At 43.4% G+C, this 14,670-nt stretch overlaps 1 protein-coding gene across 1 annotated transcript in view; it reads right to left on the bottom strand.

Annotated features, from left to right (window-relative positions):
* LOC137436117 (adhesion G protein-coupled receptor B3) overlaps window positions 1-14,670 on the bottom strand; it is a 999,412-nt gene that overhangs the window by 899,937 nt on the left and 84,805 nt on the right. The gene's annotated exons all lie outside the window — the stretch shown is intronic.

Here is a 14,670-nt window from a genome sequence, read left to right as displayed (position 1 = left end):
GTCAACGTGTGGCCCTGAATGGGTTTCTCTCATCTCCTCTTCCTGTTCAGGCTGGAGTTCCCCAAGGCAGTGTTCTGGGCCCCGTGCTTTTTCTGGTCTTCATCAATGATCTCTCTGACTCTCTCGAAAATCCTCTCTATCTCTTTGCTGATGACTCCACTCTCTGCCGCTCCATTCCTCTTCCCTCAGATCGGCAGTCTGCTGCCTCCTCACTCTCTGAAGACCTGGACAAAATCACAGACTGGTCAAACAAGTGGAACATGTCTTTCAATCCTGACAAATCTCACACTCTTACTATGTCTCTCCGAAAAGATCGACTGGACAACCCTCCCATCTACTTTCTTAACAATCCTCTCCAAGAAGTTCTGTCGCTCAAGATTTTGGGTCTCACTATCTGCCATGATCTTTCTTGGGAAAACCACATTTCCAAGCTGGCCTCCAAAGCCAGTCGCCGACTGGGCATCCTCCGTCGTGCGAAGTCCTTCCTCGGCACACTTGAGCTCCTCACCACATACAAGGCTTTCATCCGCAGCTCAATGGAATACTGTTCTCCCCTATGGGCCGGTGCTCCTGCCTCACACCTAGCTCGGCTTCACGCTGTTGAAACCAAAGCTTTCAGAATTATTGGAATCTCCCGCGATGAAGCTATCTCTGAGGGCCTTTCACTCACTCACCGCAGGCAGGTAGGTGGTCTTTCTGTCTTCTACCGACTCCTCTCCGGCCTTGCACCCCCAGCTCTCTCTGTGCTCTGTCCCCCAAATATTCCTACAGGTCGCACAAGATCTGCCAGCAACCCTCTGATGGTTAAACTGCCTAAATCTCGGCTCTCTGCTCACCTTCACTCTTTCATTCCTCTTTTCTCCCGCCTCTGGAACAAACTCCCTCACTCCCTTCAATCCCACTCCTCCCTCCAGGTCTTTAAAACAGCTGTTCACCAGCATCTCTTATCTTCCCCCATCCAAAACCTTGATCTTTTCTACCCCCGCTAATTCACCCCAGATCCACCTTGTTTGAAATTCCAACTTCTTTCCTGGAAGTCCTGGCAGTGTCCATATGTTTTATACCTCTCCCACCGCCCCCTTCCCACGCCCCCCCCCCCCAAAGCCCTCGCCCTCTCTCAGATCTCTCGATGTCTCCATGTCTCTCGGTCCCTGCTCTCAAATGTTGTGTTTGTGTCCTTCCCCCTCTCTCCCCATCTTGTCTACCGCTCCCGATGTTATTTGTTTTGTGTGTCTGTTTGTCTTTCTGTGTGATTAATGTTCGCTCTTTCACGAGCCTCGATCTTGTATACAAAAAAAACAAACAAAAAAAAAAAAACACAGTACTGAAACTGCTCTCCTCAAAATCACCAACGACCTTCTCCTCTCCTCTGACGCTGGCAACCTCAACATTCTCGTCCTCCTCGACCTCAGCGCTGCCTTTGACACCATCGATCACACTATCCTCCTCACCCGACTTGAATCCACCTTTAACGTTACCGGCACTGCCCTCTCTTGGATTAAATCATACCTCTCTGACAGATGCCAGTTCATCTCCATCAATAACTGCAAATCCCCCACTGCTCCCTTCCCCCAAGGTGTCCCCCAAGGTTCAGTTATTGGCCCCCTCCTCTTCATCCTTTACCTGTCCCCCCTCGGTCACTTAATCCGCCGTCATGGTCTCCAATTCCACTGCTTCGCCGATGACATCCAGCTTTTCATCTCCACCAAGTCCGTCTCCACCGACACCCACTCTATCCTGACAAACTGCATCACTGAAATAAAATCCTGGCTTCAAATCAACTTCCTCAAGCTTAACTGTGATAAATCTGAAATAATCATCATTGGCCCAAAAACGCTCACAAAATCCACCCATAACTTTGCCCTCAACATCGACGGTATCCCAGTATCCACCTCCCCTCACATCCGGAATCTTGGCGTCATCTTTGACCAAACACTTTCCTTCGACAAATACACTAAACAGATCACAAAGTCAGCCTTCTTTCACCTGAAAAACATTGCCCGTCTCTGTCCATCCCTCTCCTCCACGGCTGCAGAAACCCTCATCCACGCCTTCATCACCTCCCGTCTGGACTACTGCAATAGCCTCCTCTATGGTTCACCCTAAAAAATCACCAATAAACTCCAATACATTCAGAACTCCGCTGCCCGTCTACTCACCCATTCCCGGACCCGTGACCACATCACCCCCGTCCTTTACAAGCTTCACTGGCTCCCCATCCCCCCGAGAATCCAGTACAAAATCCTCCTCTTGACATACAAAGCCCTCCATAACCTGGCCCCATCCTACCTGGCTGACCTCCTCTCCAGACACACTCCCACCCGCAACCTCCGCTCTGCTGGTACCAACCTCCTGACCCCCTCCATCCGGACCAAATTCAGATCCTGGGGGGACAGGGCCTTCTCCATCGCTGCTCCCACCCTCTGGAACTCACTACCTCACACCATCAGAGACTCCTCCTCACTCACCACATTCAAAACATCACTAAAGACCCACCTGTTCAACACTGCATTCAACATTCAACCCACAGCATTTAACCCCTGACTATCTCTTCTCCTTCTCCCTCCTTTTGCTTTAAATATTTCCCTATTGATTCTTGTCTTTTTGCAATTGTTGTTTTCATGTATTGTTATGCATTATGTTTGCCACTCTGTCAAAGCGCCTTTGGGCTTCTGGAAAAGCGCTATACAAAATAAATGAATTATTATTATTATTATTATTTACTCTCAACCTTACCTAAAAAGGTTTCTTGCGTCGGAGTGGCAGCCCATCCAGGATTGTGCTCCTTCGCCAAGGAAACTGCCTCGGCAGCTCCGATGTGCCTCACGGTATGAAAGGGATGGTTATCATGTAAAAGTCACTCTAGCAATGACTTCTCAAGCCCTAAACGAAACTAACAACCTCTTACTGTCTTCTTTTCAAATTCCTTATGGACATCTAAGCACACGACATGCACTTTTATTCGCCCAATCAATAACTCCCCCAAACAATTCCAAATAATTCGATCCAACAAACCGAACACTTTCACCCCTCAAAGATAGATCTCACTTATGATGGTCTCCAAATGGTTTCTGCAGAAATTATGAAGTGAAATGACTATTTAATAAGCCTGCCATCTCACTTTCATCACTAATCAATCTCCATGCGCTATTCCTTAATTGGCCTCCACCTATCTTATCCTGCTCTTTTCTACTCTAATACGTTAAAAAGGCCTTGGTATTATATGTTTAATATTCCTTGCCATATCCATCTCATTTCGCTGCATATTTGCTCTGCACTCTGCCCATTTGTTCAGTAAAGATTGCGCATTTATTTTAATGCAGTTTGCCCTCCTTTTAGCCTGCCCAATATAATAGCATCCACCTCACTCTCTCTCTCCTCATTCTTTCAAAAGCTGCCCTTATACAATCCCAATGTTTTACCTTGGTATGCCACACTTCAACTCATCGCAAAGATCTTGCTCGGACTGCGTTGTGGTCACTAGTCAAGAAATCCTCACCTTATTCCACCATACGTGAATCAATCTACTATATAAGAGAGATGTTGGTCTGTGTGTCTGTCTGTCTGTGTCGCCATTTTTCTTAGATATGGCTGAACGGATATTCGTCAAACTTTCAGAGGTTAATCAGTGAGTGCCTGGGAGTGTTTTGGGCAAAAATAAATTTTTGAAAAAAAAAAAGTTCCTTTTTTTTGGAGTTAAAAATAATAATAATAATAATAATAATAATAATCGCTCGATAGTGCCTAAGCCTTTTAAAATTAATGACAGTTATATTCAAGTACACATTCGCATAAATAAATACAAAACAATCACCAGACATTTGAATACAAATAAATCAAACAATTCCGGAAGTGTACAAAGTTGGTAGTACGGCTTCTTCTTCTTCCTGATCGGCATCACACTTAACTCAGAAACGTGATGAACGCCACATTCACCAGCATATATTCAACGAAAAGGTGATGAACCCCCTCCCTCTCCTGCCTCACCCCCCGTCCCCCACCTCCCCTGTCCCTCCCCCCCCTCACTCCCCTCCTTCCCCCCCCCCTTTCCTCCTCCTCCCTCCCCTCTCCCCCCTCACTCACTCCTTCCCCCCCCCCCCTTTCCTCTCCTGCCCTCCCTTCCCCCCCTCCCCTCCCCTCCTCCCCCTTTACCCCCCTCCCCCCTACCCTCCCCTACTCCCCCCTTGCCCCCTCCCCCTCTCTCCCTCTCCCCCCCCCTCCCTCGCCCAGCAACGCCGGGTACTTCTGCTAGTACTCAATAAACAGTGTCACATCAACTTTGTAGGCTATTACAAACAGGGTATAAACCGGCTTAAACATCAATCCTGAATGAAATCTAGAAAATCCTCATCTGTCCTTCCTTCCCCCTGCAATGAAATATGACTTGGGGATAGACAAGACAACAGAACCCAGACAGATGTGGTGCACGAGAACAACAAATTGGGGGAGGTGAAGCACGAAAAACGGACCTTGTGAACAATAGGAAATAAATAAAGCCGAAGCCACTAATGGCACCATTTACCATACTCGCACCCGATGAACAATGTCCTTCCCCCCACTCCCCATCCTGCCCAGGTTTCTGCAGGGTGCACATTGTTATGTTTCCCCTCTTTCCACTATATTCTAGTTCTGTTATGGTCTGGTGTTCTGGTCTGTTTTTTGTTCACACTCTTCCATGAGGCTTGACTTAGTTAACAACAACAACAAAAAAGTTAAAAATAAATATGAGTGAGACAATATTGTGTTCTGTGAGGATAGATCGAAACATTATGGAGGTGTTGCCCTCATGCAAGATTGACTCGTTGATAAAAATTTAAAAAACTTTATTGGAATGGACAACAGTCAATGTGAGGTTAATGTCAGCACGTTTTGATTCAAAATACAGCAAGTTAAGTATTATTCGATGTTGTGCTCCCACAAACAATCAAGGAAAAGGAAGTACATTAAAATGAGCTCCAGACACTCACAAAAATCAGTTCCATACATTGATGATTTGTTTGTAATTTGAGCCCTGGATGGTAAAGTTGGTGAAGATAATGCTGAGAAGGAATTTTGTATCGGATTTTTCTCGAATGGGAGAGATGAATAAGAAAGGAAAGCATTTCATGGTTTATTGCATTGATAATTGTCAATTATCAAGACAATGATCAAAATATCAAGAAATTATCAAGACTATAATCGGCTTGTAATTGGAGGAACAATCTTCAGACATAAAGACATTCATAAATACACATGGAACTCGCCAGATGGTACAAGAAGGAACCAGATTGACCATATTGCAATTAGCAGGAGGTGTACATCTTTCTTAATGATGTTAAAGTAAGAAGAGGTGCGCATGTTGGAAGCAATCCTCATTTCATTGTTTCAAAATGAAGACCGCTACATTTGAATAACCACGAAAAAAAAATCAGAATAAAAGCATTTATCAGTAAAAAGATTAGAGGAAAATAAAAAGTTAAATCAGAATTTAATCTGAAGTATGAGCTGAGATTCAGGGGAAGAATAAGGATTTTTAGGGATAGAGGACTTTCTAGGTATTTTGTGTAAAATGTCTTGAGGACGTGCTGGCTTTGGAGAAAAAGAAGAAGAGGGAATGGATGTTGAAGGAGTCTTGGAGGAAAGTTGATGAAAGGAAAGAAATAAAGAAGAAAAATAATTATTTATCGAATTGAAGGAGCATTGAAGAGGTTTTAGAAGACAACAAAACAACAACAGGCATTTTAAGGCCATTTTCCCTGCTAGAGCGGGGGTTAGCCTTGCGGTCCCCATGACAATCTTCTCCATTTTGCCCTATTTTCTGCATCTCTCCTTGTTAACCCCCTTGCCCGCATTTCTTCTTCCACCATCTTTAGCCAAGTCTTTCTCGGTCTTCCCCGTCCTCTCCTTCCTTCTACATTCATTTCCATCACTCTTCTCAACCAGTCACTTTCATCCTTCCTCAACACATGAACAAACCATCTCAACCTGTTCTTCTTCACAGCATCAATCACAGGCTCTATTCTCATCATCTTTCACAATTCATCATTTGTCTTCCTCTCTCTCAACGATACTCCGCACATCCGTCGAACCATTTGCATTTCCACCCTTTCCAGCCTTCGTTGCTGCTCTACGTTCATGACCCATGTCTCGCTCCCATAAATCATAACATTTCTCACACATGCAGCATACATCTTTCCCTTCAGGTTCAACGACACTCCCCTCCTCGTCAGCACGCCACTCAGTTCCCGAAACGTCTTCCATGCACATCTCACTCGAGCAACCGTTGCCGAGTCTGATCCACCTTCTCCATTCAGCATGTCTCCGAGGTAGCAAAATGTTTAGAAGAATACCAAAAAAAGGACAAGGAAGTAAAACAAAACCTGAGAAAAGACAAAAATAATTTTATAAAAAAGAAAGTTGAAGCTACAAGAAAGGGAGACAGCAGAACTGTCCATCAAATAATGAAAACGGCATTAGTTAAAGATAAATTTGGCAAAACTTTGTCAACAATGGAAGAACAATTGCAAAGATGGGCTGAGGACTTTGGGAAAGTATTGAGTCAGAAAGCACCATATAATCTAAGAGATATAAAATAAAGTGAAGTTCGACCAATCGATACTTCAAGTTCATCTTTGGAGGATATTAGAAATGCAATTCAGAAAATGAGGAACATGAAATCAGCTGAGCATGATGGAACTACAGAAGAATTATTGAAAGGAAATAGAGAAGTCACACATTTATTATTGAAAAGCTGTTCAATAAAATATGGGAAGAGGTAAAGATGCCAGAGGATTGATTTCGAAGATTCAAAAGAAGGAAAGTCTGTCAATTTGTAAGAACGACAGAGGCATTACCCTTGTTATTGATAGATAGCATTTCATTGAGTCTTCTGAGATATGAACAGGAATGTTTTCTGAAGGGAGATCTGGTAATGACCAATTTTTTGTTTCGAGAACAATCATAGAACATAGTATTGGATTTCAGAAACCTATACAGGTGAACTCGGTTGACTTTGAGAAAATCTTTGGAAGCATCCACAGGGCTAGTCAGTGGAGATTTTAAAAAGATATGGTATCCCCAAGAAAATGATATCTGTGAAGTTCTCTGTGTTGGGTTTGAATGCATGTGATGCATTAAATAACATGAACAGCACTCGGTAGAGAGCATACCTCTGCCAAGCTGAACGGGGTACATTTTGTATCCCGCTGATAGGCCCGATCTGGATCCGGACCTCCAAAATGTAATCGGCTTCTTTACCGACCCAACCCATCCACCAAGTTTCGTCCAAATCCGTCCACAACTTTTTGAGATGTCGTGCTATATATCGTTTTCGGCACTATTTATCAATGGTGAGAATCACTTTAAAAATTTTAAAAACCTTATCGGATCGATATATATATATAGCTTTTTGATGCTTAGTCCGTAATAAAAATTTATATTGGTGGCAAAGATAGTGACCATTGCAAATTAATACAAGGAGGATATGAAGGAGTTTCTTTATTTTGGTAGCTTTGTAGATTAAAAGGAAAGAATGGAGAGGGATGAGCAAAACAGGAAAATAGAAGCTGAAGAATCCTTTTAAAAACTCAATGCACATTGGAAATCATCCAAGATCAAAATGGACACAAAATTAGAGCTGTTTACTTCAACCATCAAGTCTATGCTTTTATAATAATAATAATAACTAGAACTGCCACTTTAAAACTGCTGGCAGTGATGACCGGTTTACTCGCACCCACTTTTGATACAACCCCACTTTTGATACAACCCCACTTTCATTGGACATGCTTTGACACAACCCCCTTGGATACAACCCCGATACACACACACACACACACACACACACACACACACACACACACACACACACACACACACACACACACACACACACACACATCCCCCCTCCCCCCACCCCCACACCCCCCACACCCCTCCCCCCCACACGCACACCCCTCCAAACACACAAACACACACACACAGCAACCCCCCACACCCCCCCCCCCCCCCCACACACACACACATCCCCCCCTACACACAAACACACACACACACACCAACCCCCCCCCCCACACACACACACACACACATCCCCTACTACACACACACACCCCCTCCCCCAACACGCACCAACCCCCCCCCCCCCCCCCCACACACACACACACACACATCCCCCCTACACACACACACACACACACACACACACACACACCCCACACCCAACACACACACATATCCACACACACACACACACACACACACAAACACCCACACACCCCTTCCCCCACACGCACATACATATCCAGACAAACGCACATCCCCCCCTCCCCCCAAGACACATCCCCCGACACCCCCCCCCCACCCCCCACCCACACACACACATCCCCACACACACACACACATCCCTCCAATCCCACACACACACACATCCCCCCCTACACCCCCACCCCCACACCCCTCCCCCCACACGCACAACCCTCCACACAAACACACACACATCCCCCCACCCCATCCATTAAAAAAAATATTTTCGTTTAATTAACGATATCTGCCACCCGTGGAAGAACGTCATGCCGTGGCATGACGTCATCCGTGGCCCGTGCCGTATGTCAGCGTAAGAACGAAGTATCCCGTCGATCGAACTTGGTCAAATTTTTCATGATTGTCACCAAATTTGTTGTGGTATTTTGTTAACTCATCCGAGGTAATACAACCATCGAAATCCGATTTGAAATCGGAGCCAAATTGACGCCGTAAGGTGTGCCTGCACGCATGGATATTTTACCTGAGGAAGATTTCACTTTGGAAATGCGACCAATTTAAAATGTTAGATTTTGGATAACTTCGTCATTTTCAATCGGATTTCGACCAAATAAAGATCACCATTGCTTGCAGATACCTCTCTTTCTCCTTAAAATTGAGGACAGGATGAACTTCAGAGCGAGAAATAAGCCGAGGAGGCGGAGAGTTTTACAATGTTATTTTCCAATGTGAATGACAATATCGTGTAGTTTTACGAAAATTCATCAGAATTTGCCCAGATTTGTTGCATTCGAATGTTAACACCCTCTAGCGACTGCCAAATCCGAAGACAATTTAATTTCGAGCTACCCTTAGCTCGTGAGGTGGTTATGTCACATGGCCTGGTCAAAAAAAAGTGTTGTGGTTCTTCTTCTTCAGGCAATAACAACTTCTAGTTTCCGGACCGTACATCCAATCATCTTGAAATTTTGCACACTTGTTACTCTTCATGACTTCTACTATAGTATGAAGTTTCACGTCGATCAATAAAGCGATTCAAGAGATATCCATTTAAAAAAAATATTTTCGTTTAATTAACGATATCTGCCAAACCACGTGACCTATCGCAAATTCTAAAATGACATTTTAGTAGACTGACATGCTGAACAGATCTGTGAATTTTCTCCTCGATTGGATCAAAAATGAGGGAGGAGCTAGGTTTTAAAGGTTCATGCTTAAAAACGTCATAACTCTGAAACTATGTGTCGGATTATGTCGTGCTCGCTGACTTTTTTGTTCGTCATGGGTATGCGATTCTGCCTGCAAAGTTTGGCCTCGATCTGTTCAGCCGTTGCAGAGAAAAAGGGGTTTTCGTGTTTTCACGAAAAACAATATGGCGGCCGAACCACGTGACCTGCGATGTCATAATTACCATTAAAATATTCTACAGACCGAGTCCCTCCTATGATGAAAATTTGATCTCAATCGGCCTTATTATTGCTGAGAAAATGTTTTTTAAAGGAAATTAAAACTTAAAATGGCAATAGCACTGGGAGACATGGCCTGGTAGGACAAAATGGTGCGTTTCTTCTTCTTTCAACAATAAAGACTTATAGCTTCGAGACCGTACATCCAATCAACTTGAAATTTTGCACCCTTGTTCCGCCTGATGAGAGCTACATTGCCTTAACAATTCAAGTCGATCCATGCAGTGGTTCAAGAGTTACAAGTTTTTTAAAATATAACTTCCATTATTTATTGCGGCCAAACCATGTGACATATCAAAATGTCTCAAGTAACGTTGAAACATACCCCCATGAGGAACATTTGTGTAAAGATTCCACTCGATATCTCCACAAATTATGGAGGTGATTCCATTTCTAGTTTGAGCTTTAAAACGTCATAACTCTGAAACCATGTGTCGGATGACGTCGTGCTCGTTGACTTTTTTGTTCGTCATGGGTATGCGAATATGCATGCCAAGTTTGGGCTCGATCCGTTCAGCCGTTGCGGAGAAAAAGCGGATTTTGTGTTTTTCACGGAAAACAAGATGGCGGCCGAACCATGTGACGTATGACTTCGAAAATTTTTGCATTCTGAGTTTTCTTTAACTACGCATCTGGGAAAAAAATCCCATTTTCGGGGGAGAAAATTTTTTGTTTGACGAATTCTAACCTCTTAACGTTAGCATTTTTAATATACTCGATACACATGTCTTTTGTTCCCGTTGAAGAGTTCTTTAGAATGAGCCATTCCTCAAATTTTTCCATTGAGGCGTTTCGGAGATAGAGGGGAAAAGTTGAATTTGTTTTACAAGATGGCGCCCATACCACGTGACCTATGACGTCATAATTAGCATTAAAAAATTGTCGGAGCCGAGACGATCATTCGATGAAAATTTCCTGTCAATCCGACCAGCGGACGCTGAGAACATTAATTATGAAGTTTTCGGAAGTGCAAAATAGGGCGGAAGAATAATAAGAAAAACTCTAGCAGTAATAATAGGTTACTCTCCATTTCATGGAGAGTAAACCTAATAATAATAATAATAATAATAATAATAATAATAATAATAAAGGAGTCTTATATAGCCCCATCAAGCAGAGTAAACGACCCTCATGGCGCTTTACATTATCATGTGAACGCACACACACCGCACACACATACACAAACATACACACACACACAGACACACCTTCACTCTTGCCCTATTCCTCTCCCTCCCCATTCAAAACCCACCGATGTGTACTCCCCCTCCTCCCTCCCCTCCCTCCCACACACATGAACACAGACATACTATCGATCTCTGTCCCACCTCAAACCAAAGGGAAAACAGGACTTAGAGGTTTTGAGGGAGGTTTTAAAGGCAGGAAGAGAGTCAACATGTCGAACAGAGGAAGGCAAGTCATTCCAGAGCAGAGGTGCAGCAAAGGAAAAGGATTTCTCGCCAAACGACTTGGTGCTGGTGCGCGGCGGCTCTTAGGTCAGCAGCTTATAAGCTAAGGCGGCTTATACAGCACATAATGATGGAAGATGAATAAAAGGATTGAAAATCAACTCAATTCAAGCAGAGTTTGTCAGCAATGTCTATGGAATATTTTCAAGGTGATGTGGCCGAATACAATTTCGAATGGGTAAGCTGAGGAAATAACTGGTCAGAAGGACATTATGGAGGGGATAACGCAAAGAACGTGGGAAAAGATAGGTGATGTCTTCACAAAAAGGAGAGAATTTGACAATGGAAGATAACAGCTATTGGACAACAACAGGAAAGAGGAAGGTTTGATTGAGCAAAAAATATTTGGAGGGTGGTGGAGCAATATTTAGTTAAAATAATTTACTGGCATGAACATCAAAGAAGCAGCAGAGTTAGCCAAGAAAAGAGATTGCTTGAGGGATTTGGTATCGGCCATAAGGATTTTTGGACACGAAGTGGGGAAATGAAATGAAATGAATGAACTGCACATGTATTAATACCACAGATCGAGTCCCATCATGGCGATTGCCACACTATACAAACAACAAGCATCACCCAATATATATGAACATATTGTCTTTAACATTGCTAAAGCCTGGAGAGGCAACGGCAAACCACCCAGTATAACCCTCGTCAAGAAACTACTTCAGCAGTACTGCACCTGCTTTAAGGCAGAACACTAGAATGCAAATACAAACGAGAAAGCATCTGAAAATGCAAAACCCATCCGCATCTATTTGTATTCAGGCGCCCTCTTCTTCTTCTTACTGGTTTTCTTCTTCCTCTTCTTCTTATTCTGTATGCTCAACATATCAAAAACAGTTTCAAAAAAAATGTAAATAAAAGTTGATGATTTTTTTGCAGCCTTGACCTTTGAGCTTTAGAGCTGAAAAAATAATCAGCTTCTAGCTATTGATTGGTGAACCAATTCTGTGACCCAATATGCAAATTCTATAAATTTCATGTCAATTGAGTGAAAATTGACGATTTTATGCAACCTTTGACCTTTTGAGCCAAAAGCAATCGGGTTGCAGCGTTTGATTGGTGAACCAATTCAGTGACCCAATATGCAAATTCTTAACATTTCAGGTCCATTGGATGAAAATCTGACAATTTTATGTGACGTTGACCTTTGATCTTTTGACCAGATTATTGATTTGCCTTCTCCATATTCTCATAATAAAGCTTTGTTGAGAATTTGATGACAAAACTTAAATGGTAAATTTAAATTTCAGGCCAATTGGATGAAAATTGATAATTTTATGTCATGCTGACCTTTGACCTTTTGAACTCTTGACCGAATTATTAATTTACCTTCTCCATATTCTCAGATTAAAGCTTTGTTGAGAATTTGATGACAAAATTCAAATGGTAAATTTAAATTTCAGGCCAATTGGATGAAAATTGATGATTTTAGGTGATGCTGACCTTTAACTTTTTGACAAAATTATTAATTTGCCTTTGTATCTTACTATAATTCACCAAATGTCTGTCCGTCTGTTCCCAGGTACAGCAAAAACGGCTGAACCGATCACAACTAAATTTTGGGTGAGTAATCCTGGGACCCCCTGGAGTAAAATAGTCAATATTCTTTTTCCATTTTTTGTCCCCCGTCGCACCGCGGAGCGAAAGGGGGACTATGGTTTTCCCCTCCGTCAGTGTGTGCGTCCGTTCGTCCATGCGTGCGTGCGTGTGGACGTGCGTGCGTGCGTAAGCGAAGGACCGAATTCGAATTTGGTGTGTGGGTGCAACGAGGCATAAGAAAGAACTCTATTGAGAATTAGGTCGCCACGTCAAAATCCAAGATGGCCACCACCATATATACGTGCATGCGTGCGTGCGTAAGCGAAGGACCGAATTCTAATTTGGTGTGTGGGTGCAACTAGGCATATGGAAGAACCGCATTGAAAATTAGGTCGCCACGTCAAAATCCAAGATGGCCACCGCCATGTATATCTGAACCTTGTGAGTGGAATATCTTGAAAAATAAATGAACTACTAACTTCTAATTTGGTGTGTGGGTGTATCTAGGCATAAGAAAGAACGCTATTGAAAATTGGGTCGCCACGTCAAAATACAAGATGGCCGCCACCATATATATGTCTGAACCTCGTGAGCGAAATATCTTGAAAAATAAACGAACGACTAACTTCTAATCTGGTGTGTGGGTGTATTTACGCATAAGGAAGAGCGCTATCGAAAATTGGGTCGCCACGTCAAAATCCAAGATGGCCGCCTTGCGTCTTCCACTTTGTCAACTCACATCACTTCACCCACGGGGGACCTAGGCGTTACACTTGTTTTTTTTCCAATTTTTCCAATTTTCCAGTTTTTCCAAACATGATGGAATAATATTTACCGATTTGCTATTTACCAAACAGTTCAATCTTGGTTTCATCAGACTACAGAATCTTGTTTCTCACAGCCTGAGTTCTGAAGGAGGTCTGGATGGACTGAACGATAAGATGAACAAGTGGAAGGAATATATGAAGACAAAAGGTCTGAAGGTGAATATCGGAAAAACGAAGGTGATGGCAAGTGGTAAAGCAGGTGGTGAGGTGGAAAGAACTGGGAAGTGGCCGTGTGCTGTGTGCAGGAAGGGTGTCGGAGTGAACTCCATTCAATGCACAATGTGCGCTGAGTGGGTTCATCTAAAATGTAGTGGTTTGAGAGGATCATTAACCAGTGTGGCAGCTACATTCAAGTGTAAGGTGTGCACAGAGGGAGTTGCAGATGGAGGAAATGTTGAGTTGGATCTTTGAGACGGCGTGAAGCTGGAAGGTGTGAAAACATTGTGTTACCTAGGAGACATGCTGAATGGAGAAGGTGGATCAGACTCGGCAACGGTTGCTGGAGTGAGATGTGCATGGAAGAAGTTTCGGGAACTGAGTGGCGTGCTGACGAGAAGGGGAGTGTCGTTAAAGCTGAAGGGAAAGTTGTATGCTGCATGAGTGAGAAGTGTTATGATTTATGGGAGCGAGACATGGTTAATGAACATAGAGCGGCAACAAAGGCTGGAAAGGGTGGAAATGCGAATGGTTCGGTGGATGTGTGGAGTATCGTTGAGAGAGATGAAGACAAATGATGAATTGCGAAAGATGATGGGAATGGAGCCTGTGATGGATGCTGTGAAGAGGAACACATTGAGATGGTTTGGTCATGTGTTGAGGAAGGATGAAAGTGAGTGGTTGAGAAGAATGATGGAAATGAATGTGGAAGGAAGTAGAGGACGGGGAAGACCGAGAAGGACTTGGCTAAAGATGGTCGAAGAAGAAATGCGAGCAAGGGGGGTAACAATGGGAGATGCAGAAAATAGGGCAAAATGGAGAAGATTGCCATGGGGACAGCAAGGCTAACCCCTGCTCTTGCAGGGTAAATGGCCTTAAAATGCCTGTTGTTGTTGTTGTTGTTGTTGTACAGTCTGAGAGTCCGTTAGGTGCTTTTTTGCAAACTCCAAGCGTGCTTTCATGTGT

Source organism: Myxine glutinosa, chromosome 11 (assembly GCF_964187855.1).
Source record: "Myxine glutinosa chromosome 11, kmMyxGlut1.1, whole genome shotgun sequence".
Classification (NCBI taxonomy): domain Eukaryota; kingdom Metazoa; phylum Chordata; class Myxini; order Myxiniformes; family Myxinidae; genus Myxine; species Myxine glutinosa.
Note: the sequence above shows the minus strand (reverse complement) of the source record. Positions and strands in the feature narration are given on the sequence as shown.